This window comes from Camelus bactrianus, chromosome 28, assembly GCF_048773025.1.
Source record: "Camelus bactrianus isolate YW-2024 breed Bactrian camel chromosome 28, ASM4877302v1, whole genome shotgun sequence".
Lineage (NCBI taxonomy): Eukaryota > Metazoa > Chordata > Mammalia > Artiodactyla > Camelidae > Camelus > Camelus bactrianus.
In genome coordinates, this window is record NC_133566.1 from 14,660,437 (window position 1) to 14,681,674 (window position 21,238).

At 49.4% G+C, this 21,238-nt stretch overlaps 1 protein-coding gene across 3 annotated transcripts in view; it reads left to right on the forward strand.

Annotated features, from left to right (window-relative positions):
* CRACDL (CRACD like) overlaps positions 1-21,238 on the forward strand; it is a 95,945-nt gene that overhangs the window by 25,937 nt on the left and 48,770 nt on the right. Inside the window, exon 2 of one of the 3 annotated variants that reach the window (XM_074354836.1) lies at positions 15,533-15,606. The exons of the other annotated variants lie outside the window; for them this stretch is intronic. The gene's annotated coding sequence lies outside the window, so the exon portion shown is untranslated. The remainder of the gene's footprint in view (positions 1-15,532; positions 15,607-21,238) is intronic. 3 annotated transcript variants of the gene reach the window in all.

The window sequence follows — 21,238 nt, forward strand, 5'->3', positions numbered from 1 at the left end:
CAGCTGCTCAACAGGCTCAGGGGAGGTGGGGAGAGCTTGGGGAGCACCTGATATTATGGAACCTAAGCAAGCTGCAGGGGGAGAAGGAAGCTGGCTGGAGGAACCCCACGGTGGGCTCTGTGGTCTGGGAGTCATCTGGAACCCCCTCCCTTGAGGGCAGGGGGATGCATCGCTTCTGTTCCCAGAACCCCGCCGAGCACCTGCAGAGGAGCTTGGTGGTGTTTGCTAAGTAAATTGTCAAGTGAGTGTGCCCTCCCAGTGGCCTTGTAACTCAGAATTCTGTGACTACCTGAGCAGAGGCTCTGTGCTCTCCTCTCTTATTTTTATGAGGATGGCAAGGAGAATCAATAGCTCAGGCTTCACTGGATCTCCCAAGTTGGGTTTGTGAAGAATTAAAGGTTAATTTTTCTGGGGGCCCCTATGACAGAGACAATCTCTTTGGCATCCATGAAGGAGAAAACGTAGGTGATAAAAATCAGCGCTGCCAGTGCCGTGTGCTCAGTACCAGATGGGTAAAAGGAACAATCTATCTGTGCACGCAGCAGCTTGGGTGCATCTCAGAAGCATCATGCTTAGTGAAAGAGGCTAGTCTCAAAATGTTACGTACTGTACCATTCCATTTGTGACATTCTGGAAAAGACAGGACCGCCGTGGTGGAGAACACATCCTAGGCTGCCAGGGGCTGGGGGAGGGGGAGCGTGTGACTATAACAGAGCAGCGCGGGGGAGGGTTTTTTTTGGGGGGGATGGGATGGTTCCAGGTCCTGGCTGTGGGGGTGGCTGCGTGACTCTATGCATGTAGCACAACTCCTGGGACTGTGCCCCACAAAACGAGGCAGATTTCCTGTGTGATCATTTAAAATTAAATAATTCCAGAAGAGTGAGCAGTGCCTGAATTGTAGGGTCACTGATGACAGGTTCAGGGCCCCCCTCCTCTCCGGAAAGTAACCACCTCTGTGCTGAGAGGTTTGGAAAGATGCCCAACCCGGGCTCACTTCCGTATCGGGAGTGTCAGTCTGCTGACGGTTGTCAGGATGCACCCAAGGTCACCGTTTGGCTTTCTTTGTTGCATAAAAGATTGTGGGGTTTGCACCTCTGCTCCAGACTTGCCCCTTACGGTGTATGTAGGATGCAGTTTGGGTGATTTTTTTTTTTTTTTTTGGCCACTCTCAAGATTTCCTTTTGTGTAAGTATTTATATGAATGTTTATATAATTATAAGTGTTCCTATGAAATTGATCAGTTTAGAACAATGATTCCCTTTCAGCTGTTAATTTATTCCTTTGAAATATTCTCCTCCGAAAACACGTCCAGAACTGTGAACGATCTGCATTTCTCTCTCCCCAGCAAAGCCAAGTCACCTGTCTTGGGAAGTGACTCCACCATCCACTCACCTGCCTGAGTTTGAAGCCCAGGGTGGATGGATCCTTGTTACCTCTCCCCAGGCCTGCTTTAGCACCATGCCTTGTATATTCTCTGTCCTCAGACTGGCCCATTCCTCTTCACCCCGTGTCACCACCCCCCAGCTCTACCCTTCAGCCAAGAAGATCTTCCTGATCTCAGATTTGATCAGATCCTTCTCTGGCTGGAAATCTTGTTATGTTCTCATTGCCTTTAGACTAGAGTCCAGACACCTTAACATGCTTTAATATTCTTGAATCAACTGGCTTCTCTCTGCTTGTTTCTCTAGCTTAGTCGCCGTGCCCACCTCCTAATCCAGCCCTCACACATCTCACTGTGAACTTGCAGAATCCTATTCCCGGTCCGTGGATTCATGCCCCTAACCCCCGACCACACGGTGTATCTCTGGCAGATTTTCTATCCACCTGTCCAGCCTAGACGTCACTTCCTTCTGGGCTGGGCATCCCACCTTCTTGTTCTCGGAGTCGCGTGTTCTTCTGTCCTGGCACCGGCCACGCTGTATCATCATTGCCCCCAGATCTTTGGGGACAGGTCTCCCCTGTGTTGCCACTACTGTGTTCTGGGCTCCAAGCACAGGGCCTAGAGCTAGAAGGCGCTGAGGGAACATTTTATGATGAATGGACAGAGTCATCTGTAAAATCCCAGAGCCAGCGACCAGTAGGATTTAATGCCTTCTGAACTGCCTGCGGTCTGGTCGGGGAAATAACTGCTGAAACACTGGAATAATAATAATTGTATTAAACCAGGTGACGGGGACTCCAAATACCGCCGAGGGAGAGGACAGGGACTGGAAGAGTTGAGGCAGCTGAAGACAGTCTCCGAGAGCTCCCTTCTGTGGGGAGTTTCACAGAAACCCTTCTGCACAGCATCATAAATCATTCCTCTGCCTGACCTCACGTTAGAGATTCATCTCCTTTCTCACACTCTGCCGGCTGCTGCCCACTCACCAAAGCTGAGCCCAAAGGGCCTGCCCCCTCCGTCGGTGGGCAACGTCAGGTCACCCCGAGGTTTTTGTCCCGTTTCAGGGGAGTCGCATCTTCTGCTGCTCTGTGTGGCCACTCTGCCCAGCATCATGCTCTGTCCCCAGCTCTCACGTGCTGTGGATGTGTGGTTGCTTCTCTGCTCCAGTGAATGGGGAAACACTTCCCAGTTTGTCCCCTCCTGGGCTGTCCCTCCCTGTCCCACGAGGTCCCGCGGCCAGACGGTTACAGAGATGGGGTGGGGGTGCCTGCTCCCCCCTCCTTCTCCTTCCCACTCTTCTTCCCCACCCTGCACCCAAAAAGGTGACTTTCCACTTGGAAGGCATAGGTCTTGAGTCCAAGTTTGGGCACCCGTGTTGCTGATTGGAAACTCAGATGGGTTCAGACAGCAGCCCCCACCTTGGGTTTGCCACCCAGCTGCAGCTGGGGCCCCCGTGTCCCGCTCATGTGCTCAGGCCCTTGACCCTGGGTGGCTGGGGGGAGCTGGGCTGGTGAGCGCTCTGCTCCAGCAGGTCCCCGTGGTACTCCCGGGCAGGGGAGGGGTGTGCCTCGTGCCTGGGCTGGCTCGGCCATCTCTGAAGTCGTGTCCAGCCAGCCTGGTCTTCAGGATCCTTGGGGACAGCTTGTCTTGTTCTCACAGCCGCCCAGACTGCCTGCGGACGGGCCCTGGAGTGTGGACCGGCTCTGCTGGCTTCACAGTTCTGCCAGGGCCGAGGGCCCCGTCTGTTCTTGCTTGAAGTCTTGTCTGATTTCCTGACTAAAGCAAACCTCCAGGAACAGAGTGATCTAGTGGTCATGGCTTCTGGGCACTGCCCATGTGGCCTGGCCCTTGGTTTGCCCTGGCTTCCCACTGACCCACCGGTGTGGTGCGTGGACAAGTCGCTGGCTTCTCTGGGTCTGCTTCCTGGCCCCTCAGGTGAGGGATTTGCATGAGGTGATCGCTGGGAGTCTCTCCAGAAGTGTGATTTTGTGAAGTTGCTGTTCTGGAAGTTAGAGTTTGGGCTGGTTGACCAGGCACACACATCTACCCTCCTCCCTTGCCGGGTCCCTCTCCAGGGGTGGACAGTGAGCTGAAAAGAAGTGGAGTCATGATACCCTCCACAAACTGGAAATTCAGAGGGATCCCTAGAAGGTAAAAGCAGAATGGGTTGACAGAGAAACCAGAGCAGCGGCCTACGATCCTGGAGAGACCCGTGAGTCTTTCACGGGGGCCCTGGAAAGCTCCAAGCTTCTTGTGATTGAACACGAGGAATCAGAACTGTGTGTGGAGCTGCTGCCTCCACCCCCTCTCCACTGCCCCAAGAACCCCTACTGCCTCCGGAATAAAACCAAGAGCATTCTCTGAAGGTGGACAGACTGGCTGGACAGTCTCCTAGTGGTGGTGTTGGGGTCTGACACAGTCATGGCACAGCCTGAGGTCACTTGAGACCTCTGAACAGACACGGAGGAGAATAAAATGAGGAAAGAGGACGCTGTCCTGGAATGAAAGACATCACGTGCTTTGCACGCAGAATAGAGCTTTCCTATTGTCACCAGTCATGAGAGTCTCGGCCCCCCAGCCTCCCATCCAAAGGAGAGGCCTGGGGGAAATACATTCCAGCAAAACTTCAGACTCATTATGGATAAGGAAATATTGTTAAAACTTCTAGAGAGGAAAAGCCGGTTGCCAAAAAGAACAGAATCAAACTGGCAGCAGACTTCTCCTCAGCACCACCTGAAGCACAGTGATGCAGTGTCTGCCAGGGGTAGGGGAGCTGATTTCCAGCATAGAAGGCTGCTCCTGGCTACATTATTAACCAGTGTGAGGACCAGTGAAGGCATTTTCGTGCCTGGAGGAAGTCAGAAGTTCACCGTGACATCCCAAATGGGGAAAACAAAAAAAGAAATCAGTCAAAGAGACCCTCTGGGTAAAGCCAAAAAAACCCGCAACACTCTAACAACAGCAACAGGCACTGCTTGGTGTACAAGACACAGAGGGACGATGATTCAGAAGAAGGGAAGAAGGCTGGAGAAAAGTAGAAATCTTTAAAAGACCCTGACTCTGGAAGGTTCCCGGGCCCACTGTTTGCTGGACTGTGAGTGGTCCTGTGGCATTGTGTCCGCCCTCCCGCTCCTGGCCGTAGGCTCCCACGTTGTCCCCTCCCCTCCAGTGCTGCTGTTTCTACCCCTGCGTGTGTTTCCAGCTCCACTGGGAGGAGGTAGCGTTGACACAGGCGGGGCCATGGAGGGTGGGCAGGGGGCATGGTTTGGACCCTGTTAAAGGAGCACTTTGGAGTCACCTGGGGAGCTTTGCCGCAGCCTGATGCCCACGCCCATTCCTGGCTAATTACGTCAGAACCGCCGGGGATGGCGCCCAGATGACTCCACCCTGCGGTCCCGGGGAGTTCAAGTGAATTCATAGGATGGGAGAAGTCAGCGCCGTCGCTGGGCTCCTGCTCATGGCCTGGGATTCCCCAGTAAAAGACCATCTGTTCAGACCGAGAAGGTCAGAAATAGACTGGGGAGTCTCTTTTCTTTCCAGTTCTCTTTTAATTTACATGATTAACTTCAAAAATCAAACACTGCAGCAGCATCAAGAGTAAAAAGCTAAATCCCTTCCCAGAGATAAGCCGTTGTGCGTCCCTCCAGCTCTTCTGTACTTTCACACAACAGGAGGTGAGCGCAGGGCTCTTTCTGCACTCGGGATGAGGGCAGTTCCAGGGTCTGCCACAGCCCCTGTTTCCACGATGTGAGGAAGGCAGGGCTTGCTGACCCCAGTCACCTCCAGCTTGCCAAAGCGCTGGAATCTCAGGTTGGAGAGAATTTCTTTGGAGATGTTATCAGCGATCCCATTTTCATCCTTGCATCTGGAGGTGGTGGAAAGGGCCTTGCTGGATGGATGGCACTCCTGCCAGGGGTGTGGCCAGAGTAATGGCTCCCCGAGAGGGACGTGGCCCCAGGGGTCCCCAGAGAGTTTGTGAGCCTGCAGTGGGGAGGTGGGCCCAGGTCAAGGGCAGTGTTGCTGGAGGGAGGCAGGGGTAGGGGAGCTGAGACCACCTGGAGAGCCCTGGATCCGTCCTTGGGGGCCCTTGGCCCAGGTCAGGCAGGTGTCCACACAGCTTCTCCCATGGGCCTCTGGGCCTCCATTAGCCAGAGAGCGGAGACACCACCCTCTAGTCCACTGGACAGGACCGGAGTGTTTGATGCCAAAGTAGGTGGGCTAGTCATCTGCTATTTCAGAAAGCCTGAAAAAGCTATGGCTGCGATGTTTGCACGTGGCAGAAATAGATCCACAAAGCAAGTTTAGTAAGAGTGTGAGGAAGGGTAGGGATGGTTTCTGCTTCACTCTAAGGAGTCCAGCTTGCTCTGTAACCAGTTACATTTATATATATGTAATATGCGTTATATATTTACATATATACATACACACATGCATGCATGGTGGGGTTTACATTTTTTGCAAAAATGAAATCATACTGTGTTTGCATATTTTTCTGCATATCTTTACTTAAACCTCATAATTTATTTTATAGATACTCCCATGTCAGTAAATAGATCTCATTTCTTTTAGCCACTCTTTAGTATTCCAAATAATTAATCATTCCCATATCAAGAAGTATTTATAATATGACTAACTAAAAAGTGGCTGCAGGGAACATATTTGCTCATTTACCTGTATGTGCCTCTGAATATGTCTAGAGAACCAACTCCCACAAGTGTAATTGCTAGGTCTTAGGATGAATACATTTAAAGATTTTGATAGAAACTGCCAAGTGGCTATCAAAAAAAGGTGTATGGTTTTTAAAGTACCAGAAGCATTTGGGAGCATTTCTCACACTCTGCCAAAGATGAATTGTATCTACCTTTTAAATTTTTCAAGAGGCCAGTTGTTACATTAGGTTATTAGTGGGGCTAACCAGTTTTTTTTACTGGCTATTTCCTATTGTGTGAATTGTCTTTATATATCCCTTGCCTGCTTTTCAGTGGAATGTTTGCATTTTTTCATACTGCTTTATAAGAGCGCTTTATAAATTAAGGATATATATTCCGTTTCTTATATATATTTCATATATTTTCTCCCAGCATGACTCATGTCTTCAGCTTTATTGAAAAGCTTTCACAGTGTAGAAAAGGTTTGGAAGAGATGAAATAAGAAGCCACCTACTTTTAGGATTGAAAAAAAAGAAGAAAGGGGCTTATGATTCACATACAACTTTTCAAACGTGCTCAACTTTACCAATAAGAAAAAAAAAAAAGATCCATGAATCACGTTGTTATAATTCTACTAGATTGCTTTTGTTTTTGCTTCTCTCCTACTTTGAGAATGGTAGAGATACAGTTCAGATATCCCAGGACAAGGTTATGAACCACCACCACAGTCTAATTCCAGAACATTTCCATTACCCGCAAAGAAGCTGCAATCCATTAGTAGTCTTCTTTGCACATTTAAACTGGAATTCACCCGTGAAGCCATCTGGGCATGGGCTTTTCTTTGTGGAAAGTTTCAAAATTCCTAATTCAATCTCTGTAGATGTAACAGGTCACTTAAAACTTTCTTCTTGAGTCAGTTTTGGTAGTTTGTGTCTTTCGAGGAACATGTCCATTTCATCTCCGTTCTCTAGTTTGTTGGCACGCAGTTATTCATAGAATTCCTTTGTAATCATTTTTATTTCTGTAAGTTTAATAGTGATGGCTCCTCTTTCATTGTTGATTTTGTAGCATGAGTCTTTTCTCCTTTTTTCTTGGCCAGTCCAGCTAAAGGTTTGTCAATTTTGTTGACCTTTTCAAAGAACCAACTTTTGGCTTTGTTGATCTCCTCTATTGTTTTTCTGTTTTCAGTTTCACTAATTTCCTCTCAAATCTTTATTATTTTTTTCCTTCTTCTTGTTTTCAGTTTAATTTGCTCTTTTTCCAGTTTCTTACGGTGGGATGTCAGGCAATTGCTTGAGGTTTTTCTTCCTTTTTAATATAGTCATTTAGAGCTATAAATGTCCTGGTAAGTACTGCTTTAGCTGCATCGATAAATTTTTGTTTTTATTGATCTCAAACTATTTTCTAATGTCTCTTGTGATTTTTTTCCTCGACCCATTGGTTACTTAGGAGTGTGTTATTTAATTTCCACATATTTTATGAATTTCCCAAATTTCCTTCTTATTGATTTCAAATTTAATTCTGTTGTGGTTGGAGAACATACATAGTGTGATTTTAACCTTTTCAAATGTATTGAGGATGTTTTATGGCCTAAGAAATGTTCTGTGTCTGTCAGGTCTAGTTGGTTTATCACATTTTTAAAGTCTTCTATTTCCTTGTTGATCTTACATCTATTTGTGCTATAATTATTGAAATGGAGCATTGAAGACTTCAACTATTACTGCCTAATTGTCTGTTTCTTCCTTCAATTCTGTTAGTTTTGCTGCATATAATTTGGAGCTCTGTTATTAGGTGCACATATGGGTATAGTTGTTAAATTTTGATTGCTTGACCCTGTTATCATTATATAATTTCCCACTTTGTCTCTAGTCATTTATGTCTTGAACTCTATTTTGTCTGATAGAGTAGAGCCACTCCAGCTCTGTTTTTGTTACAGTTAGCATGACATATCTTTTCCTCATCTTTTTACTTCCAACCTATTTGTGTCTTTGAAGTTAAAGTTATCTCTTGTAGACAGCATATAGTTGGATCACTTTTTAATCCATTTTATCAGTCTCTCTCTTTTATTTGGAATGTTTACCTCGTTTTCATTTAATGTAATTACTGATAAGGTGGGATTTACATTTGCCATTTTGGGCTTTGGTTTCTGTATGTCGTAAGCCTTTTTTGTTCCTCTGTTCCTCCATTGCTTCCTTCTTTTGTGTTAAATAGATATTTTCTACTGTACCATTTAAACTCCCTTGTCATTTTTTTTACCTTTTTGGGAGTTATTTTCTTAGTAGTTGCCCTTGGGAATTATGATTTTAATATATAACGATTCAGTTCAGAGTAATACCAGCATAATTTTAATAGTACATAGAAAACTTCCTCTTATATAACTCCATTCCCTCCCCTCTTTTCAGTGCTGTTATTGTCATACAAATTATAACTTCATACACCATGTGCTCCTCAACACAGATTTGTGAATTATTGCTTTATGCAACTGTCTTTTAAATTAGATAGAAGGAAAAAAAAGTTACAAGCAGTAATACATTTATGTCAGCTTTTATGTTTACCCATGTAATTGCCTTTACTCAGCTCACCTGTACTCAAGTCAATTTTTCCGTGTGGTTTTGAGTTACTGTCTATGCCCATTAGTATTTCTTGTAGGGCAGGTTTACTAGTGCCAATTTCTCTCAGTTTTTGTTTATCTGGGAATGTCTTAGTTTGTCTTATTCCTTCCTTCATTTTTAGCAATTGAGGTGAAATTCATAGAACACAAAATTAGCCATTTTAAAGGGAACAATTTAGTGGCATTTAGTACATTCACCACCTCTATCTAGTTCCAAAACACTTCTTTTTTTTCACTCCAAAAGGAAATTCTGTACCCGTTAAGCGGTTTCCCCCCATTCTTTCATTGTTGAAGAATAGGGTGCTGGATCTCATGTTCTTCATCGACAGTCTTTTGCTTTTAGCACTTTGGATGGTTCATCCTACTGCTTTCTGGTCCTGTGGCTTCTGCTTCTGGGAAATCAGCTGCTAATCTGATCGAGGATCCCTTGGAGGGGATGAGTCCCTTCAAGATTTTCTCATGTCTTTGACAGCTTGATTACCACGTGTCTTGGTGTGGATCTCTTTGAGTTTATCCTGCTTGGAGTTTGTTGAATTTCTAGGGTGTATAGATTATGGTTGTCCTCAAATTTTAGAAGTGTTCAGCTATTAGGTCTTCAAACGTTCTTTCTGCACCATTCTCTCCTCTCCTGAGATTCCTAATATGCACATGTTGGTATGCTCAGTGATGTCACACAGGTCTTTAAGGCTCAGTCTATTTTTTTTCATTGTGTTTCTGTTTCCCAGGCTGCTTAATCTCGATTGACGAATCTTCAAGTTCACTGAATCTTTCAGTGTAAATCCACTATTGAATCCCTCCAGTGATTTTTAAAAAATTTCACTTATTGTACTTTCCAATGTCAGAATTTCTATTTGGTTCTCTTTTGTAAATTGGTCTCTTCATTCATGTTGTATATTTGTTGAGACATCATTCTCATCCTCTGTTTAATACACGGTTTCTTGATTCTTTGAACGTATTTAAAATAGCCGATTTAAGTTCTTTCTCAAGTTAAGTCCGACATATGGGCTTCCCATGTATGGATTGTGTTTTTGTTTCTTTGTATGTTTTGTAATTTTTTTGTTGAACATTTACAATATATAATGTGGCACCTTCGGAGATCACATTCTCCAGCATTTGTTGTTGTTTGTCTATTGACTTTTCTGAACTAATTCTTTAAAGTCTGTATTTTTTGTCATGTGAGGCCACTGAAGTCTCAGCTAATGATTGGACAGGGACGTTCTTAAACATTTAGAATCAGTCAGCCTCCCAGTCTTTGCTGAGGGACTCGGTGTGGTGCTTCTAGGATGTGTGATTTCTAGAATTCTGACACAGTTGATTTTAACCTTTTTTTTTTTTTTGGCCAGCTGTCTCATTGTTTTTATGGAGGAGAGATTTTGGAGGGGTCCTTATTCCACCATTTTGATGATGTCATTTGCTTTTGGTTTTATTATTTAAAGTGTTTTGAGTCACACTGTATGTTTGGCATCATTATATTTGGTGAGCTAGGAGAGCTCAGTTTCACCACGAATTCACTGTGTCCTGGGGCAAGTTACAGAACCCGTCAGCCTCGGTTACGTTACTTGGAAAATGATTGGCTGCCAAGTGAAAGCTCCAGTTTTTCCACCTCTGAAAATCTGAGCTTCTAAAGGCCACATTTTCATCTGCTTTTTCAGTTCTTTCTCATGCGGCTTTACTGAGTTAATTTTTAAAAAGTCTTGCCACACACCCTGTCGATTGTATTTTTGTGATAATTATTTCATCCTGGATTGTAAATGTTCTTTCAGTAGCATCATCATGGCTCTTGGCTGCTGTTTATTCCTGCTGACTATAAAAAAAATGCAGTTGTTCTTCTCACCCTTGTCCCCCACCCCCTTGGGTTAGCAGCTCCTTGGCAGGAAGTGGAAGAAGAAGCCTTTAAACTGGCCCTGTCTGGAGGTAGGATGCCACAGCCCCCGAGCCACACATCTCATGCCCCTTTCACAGTTGCTGACGAATCCACCCCAACCACAGATCTCAGCCCCTGTCCTGAGTGTGCCATCTTTGTAAACCGCAGCCCCTGCGCTTGGACTTCACCTTCCTTCCCATAGTCCAGTAGCACAGGTGCCTAACTGCCGTGGACACACACCTGCTCCCCACACGCCTGTGCCTGTCTGCGCCAGGCGCCCTTTCCCTGCCCTCCTAATGCCCAGCTCCATGGACACTTGTTTCCAGGGTTCAAAGACGGGACAGTATCTGGCATTGCTCTCTGGAAGGCCCAGATTCATCCTCCTGTTTCTCCGGTACCTGCAGGTGGGGATCAGAGCATCATCCTTTGCTTCCCTCTTTCCATTGAAGTGGGGCTGGGTGGCTGGGACGGGGCACGGGTGTCCTGGTGGTGTGGCCAGGCAGGCTGGCTTCCAGGGAGAGAGTGGGGTTCCAGTCCAGCCCCACCATCTTATCTTTTCTCTCTCCCTCTCCCCCCACCCCTCCCCCTCCCTCTCTGGGACCCTACGCTGCTCATCCTGGCAGGAAGGGGCCGGCGTTGGCCCTCCTCCTTCCAGGGCCTCTTTGGCACCAGGTTCTAACCCACAGTGCCACTCACGCCCTCTGCTGGCCCGTGTCTCCAGGAGGATGGGGTGCCTGTGGGTCTGCAGCCCCCATCCCTCAGCGCAGGCCGCTCCCCAGCCGCAGATCGCAGATCGTCTCCTGTGGGCAGCACTGTTTCCACATCCCGGAGAGTGAGGGACGGGACAGCCAGAGCAGGCCTTGTGTGGAGGTGGTGTGTGTGGGCGCCATGTGCTGCGTTCTGAGTGATGCCAAAAATAACGGTGCGCGCGGAGCCCTCCCGTCGTCTGCACGCTCCTTGTGCATTACATCATCTCACCCGGCCGCGCGCGCAGCTCTGACAGGTGAGAACCCGAGACCCGGCCGGTAAGCGACAACCAGGACTCCTGTGCAGACAGCCACCTGTTCTTCTCAGGCCCAGGTTTGCCCTTCTGTTGGGTGTGGAATGTTAACTCCTCTGCTTGGTCGCACAAGTTGTGCCGTGTGTAAGGGCTGCAAAGATGTACTGTCTTCAAGGTGGGCGGGGACCAGTGAGAGCAGCGCGCCTGCTGTGAACTCAGCCCCAGGCCAGACTTCCCCCGTGCAGGTCTCAGGCCACCAGGGTGGGTACCCCAGAAACAGCTTGGTTTTCCTCTTAACTCTGCTTTTTTTCTGCGCTGAGCCCATGGAGTGCATGGCCATCAGCCTCCATCTCAGCCGGTGTAGTGTTTCTTTCAGCCCTCAGCATGCAGTGGGCAGCACCTTGGTTCTGGGAGGCGGGCTGTGGGCATGGTGTCTGGTGGGAGAAAGGCTGGGGGGCCCTTGGCGCCATCCATCCAGTCTATCGAGACCTCCATCCTCCCGCCTCTGCGCCAGTTTCTCTGGGTCGGTGTTGGGTCTCCCCGGTTGTGGTCCCTTTGGCTTTGGTGAACTGCCACCCCCAGGCTGCCTCTGAAGCCCAGGAGTCATCTTTCTGCCACGTGAAACATCTGAGGCTGGCTTTCCTAGGCACCTCCCACAACCCTTCCCCCCAGGCATCGTGCTGCCACTGCCCAGTTCCACCTGGGTCTGCCGGCCTCTAAAGCCCCAGCCCTTCATCCTGTGCCAGATTGTTTCCCACCTAATGGAAGAAGCAAGGCCAGCAGAGTACACTGGGCACATGCAGGGAATGGGACAGAACTAGGAGTTGGCTTATTCTGCTGGTGACTGAGCTGTTCAAAGGTGACTCTGATACAGCAGGGTTATGCCTCTGCCCTGTGTAAATCTGCAATGAGCAGACTCTTCCTTTACCAAAACCTACCTTACCATTTGCCCCAGCCTCTCCCGGGTGCAGGTGTCCTGAAAGTGTACCAGACTTCTTTGTCCTAAAGATCTAAAAATAGAACCAAAGTGTGTCCGGGCCACTCCAGAGGGTTCAGATGGCTTGACATCACTCATACAGCCCGTTTGCCCGAGGAATTAGTTTGGACTCTTTTTTTGCAAATAAGGCTTGCAAAGGCTTGTTTGGGTTTTAAAAAACCAGAGAGATGGACTTTGTAGCTTAGGTAGCTGGAAAATCACTGATAGCTGACATCAGGAACAGCTGGATCCAGGACTCTAAACAGAGTCCCCAGGTACATGGCTTTTTTTCTTTTTGTCTCTTGGTGTTTATTTCTCCTCTAGACTCACATCCTTCCAGACCCAACAAAAAAGTATTCTCTTTCAACAATTCCGTAAAAGTCCTGAGACTCACTCTGTTTGGCCTGAAATGAGTCACATGCCTGTCCCTGAAACAGCCACTCCTGCCAGCGGGTGCAGCTGCACTGACCAGCTTGGGCCTGGGCCATGTCTGCAGCTCCTGTCTTGGGGGCCACACCCTGCATTAAAAGTCAGGTGCTGGCAGGCTCTTACTGACTTCTTGGGCGTCTGGGCCTGGGTGAGCACAGTTTCCATCCCTCCTGGAGGAGTAGCGCCCCCCCCCCCCGCTGTTGTGCCCAGAAACGGTGTCACTGCCTCTGCTGCCATGCAGCCTGAGTGGCCTTTAGCCCCCCTCCCCCGAGGGGTTCCCATTCCTAGGAAGCTGCAGTCAGTCCCTCAGTTCTCCTTTATTTGACCTTTGGTGACTCAGGAAAACCTTCTATTACAGAGACTGGAGCACTAAATGTAGAACGTGTGCTTTAGATCCGTTACCCCGACAGTTCCCAGACCCTCCCTAAGGGCTGGACAGCTTCCTTCCCCTTCCCTGGAACCGTTTATTCAGCGTGCAGCCCAGCAGTGATGAGTGGGTGGATCTTTCTGGGCTACCCTCAGCCTGTATTGTAAGAGGCCCCTCTCAGAAGGGGACTGGATCCATGTGACGTGCCTTCTCTCCCCAACCAGTGATGCTGTGTGCCCAGCTCCCCACCGCCCCGCATCACGGACCAGGACACACGGGGGCCACGAACGCTCCCATGCCTGCGTGGTGCAGGTACCAGGCTTGGGGCAGCTCCTTGTCCTTGTGAGTGAGCACTGTGTCCTTACACGTGGGGAGTGTCCCTGCAGGTGGCCCAGCTGAGGGCTCCCCTGCTGACATGAGGGCCACTCAGAGGTCCTGACATGCCTCCGGGGCAGTGGTTCTCTGCTGTGGCTGCATTTGAAGTCACCTGGGTCCCACTGCCAGCAACTGGGATTGGGCAGGACCTCCCTGGATATCAGCAATTTTTAAAGCTCCCCAGGGGATTCTGATGTGCAACAGGGGTCGAGAACAACGGATGTAAACCAGTAGTTCTCAGACCTTAACGTGTGGAGAAATCAGCCGGGGAGCCTGTCCCAGGTGGATTCTGAGTCCACTGGTCTGGGTGGAGCCTGAGAGTCTGCACCTCTAACTAGCTCCCAGGTGGCACTGGGGGTGCTGGGCACAGGCTGCACTTTGAGTGGCTGGGGAACTGGCCATCCATCCCTGAGGCCTCGGAACATCCCTGGCAGGGGGCAGGTGGACACTGCAGCCTGGGTCCGTACCCGCCATCAGATTCCATCCCACCAGGCTGCCCGCAGCAGCGAGCAGGGCCTCAGGCTCTGCAGACACTGCCACCAGCCTTCCAGGTCCCCGCAGTAGTGCTGACGGCCGTCCTGGGGGCAGGTGAGGCACAGGTGCTCCAGGCTGATCAACCTGTCAACGCCTCAAGCCATGAAGCAGAGCACTTGGGAGGATTTCCCTCCCAGGGGCAGCGTCAGCAGGGCAGATGTTTTCCTCCTGTGCTTGGCCGCGGGCTTACCGGACACACCTGCCAGAGAGCTGGGCCAGGGGCTCCTGACCTCTGTCTTCCCTCAGAGCCCAGTGCAGCTGAGCATCTGGAGGGCACCCTTCTGGTCACATCTGGCTGCTGCATCCTTGTCCCTGGGGAGAAGTGCGACTGAATGGAGATGGAAGAGGGCCCCCTGGCTGTGCGGCCCCCTGACCTCACTGCCGGAGACCTGGAAAGCCTGTTCCCACCCCAGGACCCAGCTCCGGCAGACACACCAGAAACAGGAGTCCCAAGGTCCCCGGGCTCCACCCTCCACCCCATTCTGGTGCTGGGGCCACCTGCCACCTGGTGACTCTCCTTCTCTGCTTAACGACTCGGAGTTGCCTGGCTTGGATGAAGCACTCGTAATACTCAGTTCAGCTAACATTTAAAGAGTAAATATATGTGAAATATTTACAGCAGTTCTTGGCACATGTAAGCTGCCACCAGCATCATGCTTTGGCTTACTAGAAAGTAGTGTGAGAAATCCCCGGTGTCCTCACTTGTTCACCGATCCGCCGCCTGATCCACGCAGCCTGCCTTCCCCTGGCCGCTTTCCTGCGCATCCATCAACAGAGGAATTCACGGGTGCTCCCTTACCGACTATACTACTGTGCCCAGTGCTGTGTCCGCAGGTGACTCTGGCCAGTTAAGGAGTGTGTGGTTTATATGTTGTACTATATTAATCACTGTACACTTATTAAGCATCTACTGCATCCTTGACTCCTTGGAATATACAGAAATAATCAAATTTATTGGCATTCTTCTCAAAGACTTCTCAGTCCGATTGAGGAGGCCAGTCTGACCCCCTGAGTGCTAACTGTTATGGGGGCATCTACATCCCTCCCCCATGGCAGTATTTAAGAAACTGGGAGCTTGGCTGCTTTGCCAAGGTCCTTAAAATACTGAGAGGATGGAATAATTCGTAATATTAGATGTCCTCACGTAAGGAGCCAAATGTGTGTTCACGTTGCTCCATGTCCCTCAATCTCCAAATGTGATGTCTCCGAATTACAGAATAGGAGGATATTTATGTCAGATCCAACCAACCCCCGCATCTGAATCACACAGGAGCACTTTGTCAGAGAATCCTACCAAATGGCTCGCACGAAATCAACTATTTGAGAATATTTCTTTTTCCCCTTAGGAGTTCCGAAGAAAGTTAATAAAGCGAAGAACCTTATGAAAAGGAATTTCTGCTCTTGGATTTTCTAAGTGCAGGTAATGAGTCGCAGGTAAATGATATTTACCTAGTATCTCCTGTGCGTATGTATCAGGGCTCCGGAGATGAGAAGAGCTTGTCTCTGCTCTCCAGAAGCTCCAAGTCCAGGAGGGGAAATGAGTACAAAATACTGTGGTAAGTGGGCAGAGGCTCAGAGGAAGGGTGCAGGGTGCCCAGCAAGGGCAGAGGTTTCTCAGGGTAAAGGCACTGGTGTGTGTGGCTGAGGCCTGGGGAAGCAGACATGCAGAGTGGCCAGTGGCTGAGTGTGTGTGTTGGAGGGGTGGGGGGATGGCAGGAGGCGAGGTGGCCAGGCCAGACCAAAGGGGCTTTCTGTGGTATAACCATTGCCACTTCATTTTTTTGGATCACAAACAAGCAATATACCAAGAACTAGAGTTTGAAAATATATTTTCAGTGTATGTCGTTCTTCATGCAAACATGTCTTTTCCTGTGTTGGCTAACAAAAGCATCTCCACAGAAAAAGAAGTTTGTGCCGATTTCACAGACCTTTATTTTTCTGAATTAATCTAATAGACTCTCAGGTATCAGAGTCCAGATCACTCATATCATAACTGAGACGGAGGTCCAGAGAGGGAAGTGACTTGTCCCGAGTCACTCAGCTGGTTACTGGCTAATTAGTGGTAGACGAGGCCAGAACCCAGTCCTATAGAATTATTGCAATTTCTGCCAACAGTGTCGGCAGGCTTCCAGCCAAGCGCTGCTCCAGGCAACTGGCAGTCGGCGCCTGTGTGGTGAGCAGTTCTGAGAATGGTGCTCTGGTTGATTACTGATGTCTGCCCAGGGCGGGTGCTGGGAGGGTGGCAGTACCTGTGCCTGGTGTTGCCATTCTGATTTCTGAGCAGCCTGCTCCTTCCGCTGCTCATGGCCTCAGAGCAAAGGCCGTGTTCAGTGAGGAATGTCAGCAGAATGGGCAAAGTGGGAAAAGTAATTTCACAATAGCTTCATGCTCTGCAGTGCATTCGTCCTGGTTGTCTCTTAAACTATTCTTTAAGTTGAAGTGAAAACTAAGTTGCTGCTTTTTTAGTTACTAAACTAGCGAGGTGAGTTTAGACCTATAAAGTCATTATAGTAACATTGACAAGTTGGGAGGGTGCCCAGTGCCCTGTGTGGCCGAGGTGGGGAGACCCTCCGGCAATGTGTGCGGAAGGCCTGCCTCTCCCAGCTCAGTGCTGCCCCAGAGTTATGATCAACTGGGAAGAACTGTGAAAAGCTGCCCCTGTGGCAGCTTGACCTACAGCTGCTCTTTCCATTTTGGGGATTTGCAGGGGCCTTTTTTGTGGTTAAAGAGCAGTATAACTCATGATGGCTGTTGTGGTCTTTATAATGTCCCTTTGGGATATTAAGCGAGTCAAGGACACAGAGGTGGCACACAGCGCCACTGCTGTAAAGGTTAGCTTCTGAACAGCACGCTGCACAGGGAAGATCTGAAGTTGTCTGACTCACTCCTGACCCTTGTAAGTAGCCACTCTGAGTAACGCAAGTGCTCCCTTGGGCTTGGGGCCTCAATTGTTGGGTTGGACTGCCTTTGCAGCTGCGAAGAATCCACCCCTAGTGAACCCACCTCTTCTGTCGGTGTTTAAACAGTTCAAAATGTTACATGAGGAAAATGCACACGGTGATGTTCTTAAAATTCCGGGAGTGAACAATGGCTACTCCTGGAGGCATGAGTGGTGATAAAAGACATGATCACATACTGAGATGCAGGGCATCGTTCTGCTTCATACATGAGTTCACTTGAATTTGATGTTAATCAAACAGCCCGTTTGTGGCCTATCAAACATACATTGCACATCTGCTTTTATTACTAAAGGAAAGGGCTCATGGACCAGAAGTAGAGAATGTCCATGTTAAAAGTAAAGATCAAATGCTTCCCTTCCTTGGATGCAATGCTGATCCTCCTTTGATGATAAGACTCGGGTTCCAGATGCCCAGGCCATGCTGTATGTGTATGTGCTGGTCTCTTCTTTTGAAACCTTGAGGACATGTATCCCTGACTTGTGTAATGTTCTTTGTTCTGACAAGATATGAAACTGTGCTGAAAACCCTGCTTCTCCGGAGCAGTTTCTCAGAGTCATCTGGGAAGCTGGCTTCTGGGCTGGTCCTCAGTTTGGCTCAAAGAAAACTCCTTCCTGTTCTTACTGTTGCTTGTTTATTGATTACTTTTGTCGACAGTGGGCTAGGGGGCACGAGGTGTGGGGTCTCCCCCAGGCTGATTCCCAGGGGAGACCCTGTTCTACGTCCCTGTCCCAGGTCAGTTTGGATCGGGGACTGTTCCCACCCTGGGGCCAGAGCACAGCGGGCTGGTCCTGTGTGTGTGTGTGTGTGCGCACACGCACGTGCGAGGGGGTTGTTAGAGGTCGTGGAGCCGAGGGGACGCTGTGTCCTGGGATGGAAGTCGCCTGGAGCCGGCCGGCACTGACCTTGAACAAGTCGCCTGCCTTTCTTGCAGGCGGTGCTTGTTAAGCTCAGCAGTGATGGTTTCTCCTCCAGCTCTTTGTCAGAGGAATGATGTGGAGACAAATGGGGAAGCAAATGTGAAAGTACCTTGGAAAAATGACTAGAAACTGCTTGTCACAGACACAGGCTCTTGCTTCAGCAGTGGAGGGGGCGGGGCCGACGCGGCTGAGCTGGGCTGTGTGTCCCGCCCGCCCGCCCGCCCACGGCAGAACCTGACACCTGGCCCCGCTTCAGGGCTGGAGACCAGCCGCCCCGCACGTCTGCAGGGGTGGGAAACAGCCTCAGAGAGGGAAGGGAACTTAAGTCCAAGTCCCGGGACCTAAGTCTCAGCCTGTTTACAATACACTGCCTTGTAGTTTCTCCTATTTATGAACAAAATATACATTCAGTTGGAAAAATTGCAAAGCATAGAAAAGTGCAGAGAGAAAGTATAAAATACTCCTAATTCTGTGACCTAGACATAGATGAAGATCACTCTTTCTGGGGTCCTTCCTGTATTTCTTTTATGCATTAAGATACTTGTAAAAAAAATAAAAAATAGCAGTGGTGTTACCCAGCCAAGCTTGGTTTCGTTTGCCTGTGCACTCAGTAAAGCCGATCTGCCGACACTGGGTCGTGGTGAAGGAAGGTGCAGCGTTGATTGCAGGGCACCAAGCAAGGAGTCTGGGCAGCCAGTGCTCAAGACACCCGAACGCCCCGAAGGGTTTCAGCAAAGCGTTTTTAAAGGCCAGGTAAGGGAGGGGCATCCCAGGGTATGTGTTCAGTTCTCTGATTGGTTGATGGTGAGGTGACAGGGTGGTGTCACAGGGGTTAACGTTATCAGTAGGTCTGGGGGTTACTCACTCATGATCATCAAGTAGTTAATTTCTTCCATTTGGGGGTGGTTTTACGACCTGTAAAACAACTCAGGACATGTGCATCAGATACTATTATCTGGGTCCCTCAGAGAGGAGCCACAGCAGAGGATATGGGGGAAGGGTCTGTCCCAGGAAGGCCGCACTGGGTCCTGCTCGCTTACAGTGGGTTTCACAGCACATGCTATTTTGTAGCACAACGCTCATCAATGGAGGGTCCGTAGGAGCCTCACTGGTGTCACTTGGGAGCTCGTTAGAAAAACAAGACTCTCAGGCCTCTCCCCAGACTTACTGAAGCAGAATCTGTGCTCAGCAAGCTCGTCATGTACAGTGGTGCACATCCCCCTGAGAGGCACGGTGGTGGCCTGTTTTCCCCCTTGCAGTGTGTTGTGAATTCTCCCTTGTCAATCAGCATTTTCATGTAACACGGTTTTTAGCGACGACATGGCACTCCCTCGTATGGCAGTGTCCCAGCACCACAGCCAGTCTCCTGTTTATGTCTCCTATTTTTTAAAATGCGTTTTATTTATTTTTAATTTTTTTAATGGGTGTACTGGGGATTGAACCCAGGACCTCGTGCATGCTAAGCACGCGCTTCACTGCTGAGCTGCACCCACCCCCCGCCACGTGTCCTACTGATGAGACTTTTGAATGTTTGTAGGGTGCTGTTTTCAGGGCACACTTGGTTATGTCCTGAGGACAAATCCCCAGAAGTGCGGTTACTGGATCAGTGAGGGTTCTGAAGGCTTTTGATACACGCTGCCAAATTCTAGCCCAGAGAAGGTATGACGTGACCGGTCACTTGAAATCTTGGCCTGGGCTTCTCAGGAGGCAGCTGAGCGCATGGGGAAGAGCTCCCACTTGGGAGAGGTACAGGCCTTGACGTGTGTGTCTGATTTTCTGCTGGCTCAGTGATCTTGGACCAGTTGCTTAACTTCTCTGACCCTCTGTCTTCTCCCCTGCAGAAAGGAGATGTACCACTTAATTCAGAGGGCGTTGCCAGGGAGGCAGGTTTTGCTGGGCTGCAGTGGACGATTTCCCTCTGGCAGGGGGGCGTGGTCTGTGTACCTGCCGGTTGTGGTCTCCAGGAGCACTGAGTGAGATAGAATAGAAACCACCTTGGAGCTGGTACCTGGTTCATTCTCTTTCCTCTGAATAAAATGAGCTCAGAGGCCTGCGGAGGTCCTGTCACAAAGCCCTTTGATTCTTTTTTATGAAAGATTTTCTGTTACAGTTGATAAATTGCTTCATAACAGGAAGGCACCAGGGTGTCACTGGCCTTTAGTTTGGTTCTCAGGTGTCCCGTGTCCCGTGTCCTGAGGCTTGGGCACAGCAAAGGAGGGCAAAGAAAGCATCAAAGAGAGGAAATTCCTGAAAATTTTCTTAAAATTGAGCAGAGAGTTAAGATATTGCAGATCATGCCGTGGCGAGCACACTGGGAGGTGGTCGAGGGGGCAGAGGGAAGGCGTGTGTGCAGGAGCGGTGGTGTCAGGGCCCTCCCTCATCTTCAGGGTCCCTCTCAGCCCCCAGGGCATTCAACAGTGGCCCCCAAGGGATGACACCGCATCCCCTTGTGGGGTTGTGTCGGTCCGAGGAGTGTTGTCTTGTGCTGGGCAACCTCCTGGATGCTGGGCTGGCAGGGAACACTGACCAGGCCCAGAGCAGAGCAGGCCGTAGCTAGTGGCAGGGCGGCTCCAAGCTCAACGAGGCTGACTCCATTTGCTGGGTCTCTCGTGGGTCTGTTGGATTTGGCCTCTGGAGAGAGAGGGCCACTGGCTGGGTCCACTCCTTAGAGACATTGTCCCTAACCCTTCAATGGTCTGCTCTGCTTCTGAACCACCTCGTGGGAGTCGGAGACCTCCGCCAGCGTGTCATCCCTCTCCCTGGAGAAGGCTGAGCTGCTGGCAGCATCCAGACAGCGAGTCTTCAGACTGAAGCGTACGAGGGCGAGTCTATGAACTGCCTTCAAAGCACTCAGTGGTTGTTTTCCAAGTTCTCGAAACTCACTGCTTTCTCTGGTCATCATCAAATACACTGGTTATGCTTTATTATTTAAATTGTAAACCATTTGGCCAGAACTTGATAGAGATGCATTTTGGGAAACAGAAGAACAAGCTGGGGCTTTTTTAGAACCGTCTTCAGAAGTCACACTTGCTGCCGGCCGGGTCCTCGGTATTAGTAATGCAGGATCGCCTGGCCGTGCAAAGCCTGCTGTCAGTCCTCCAGACCTTGCCTGGAAACTGCCAGCTGTCCCGGTTTGCAGCCTTCAGGCCTTGTATCTACTCAGGTGCAGTTGCCA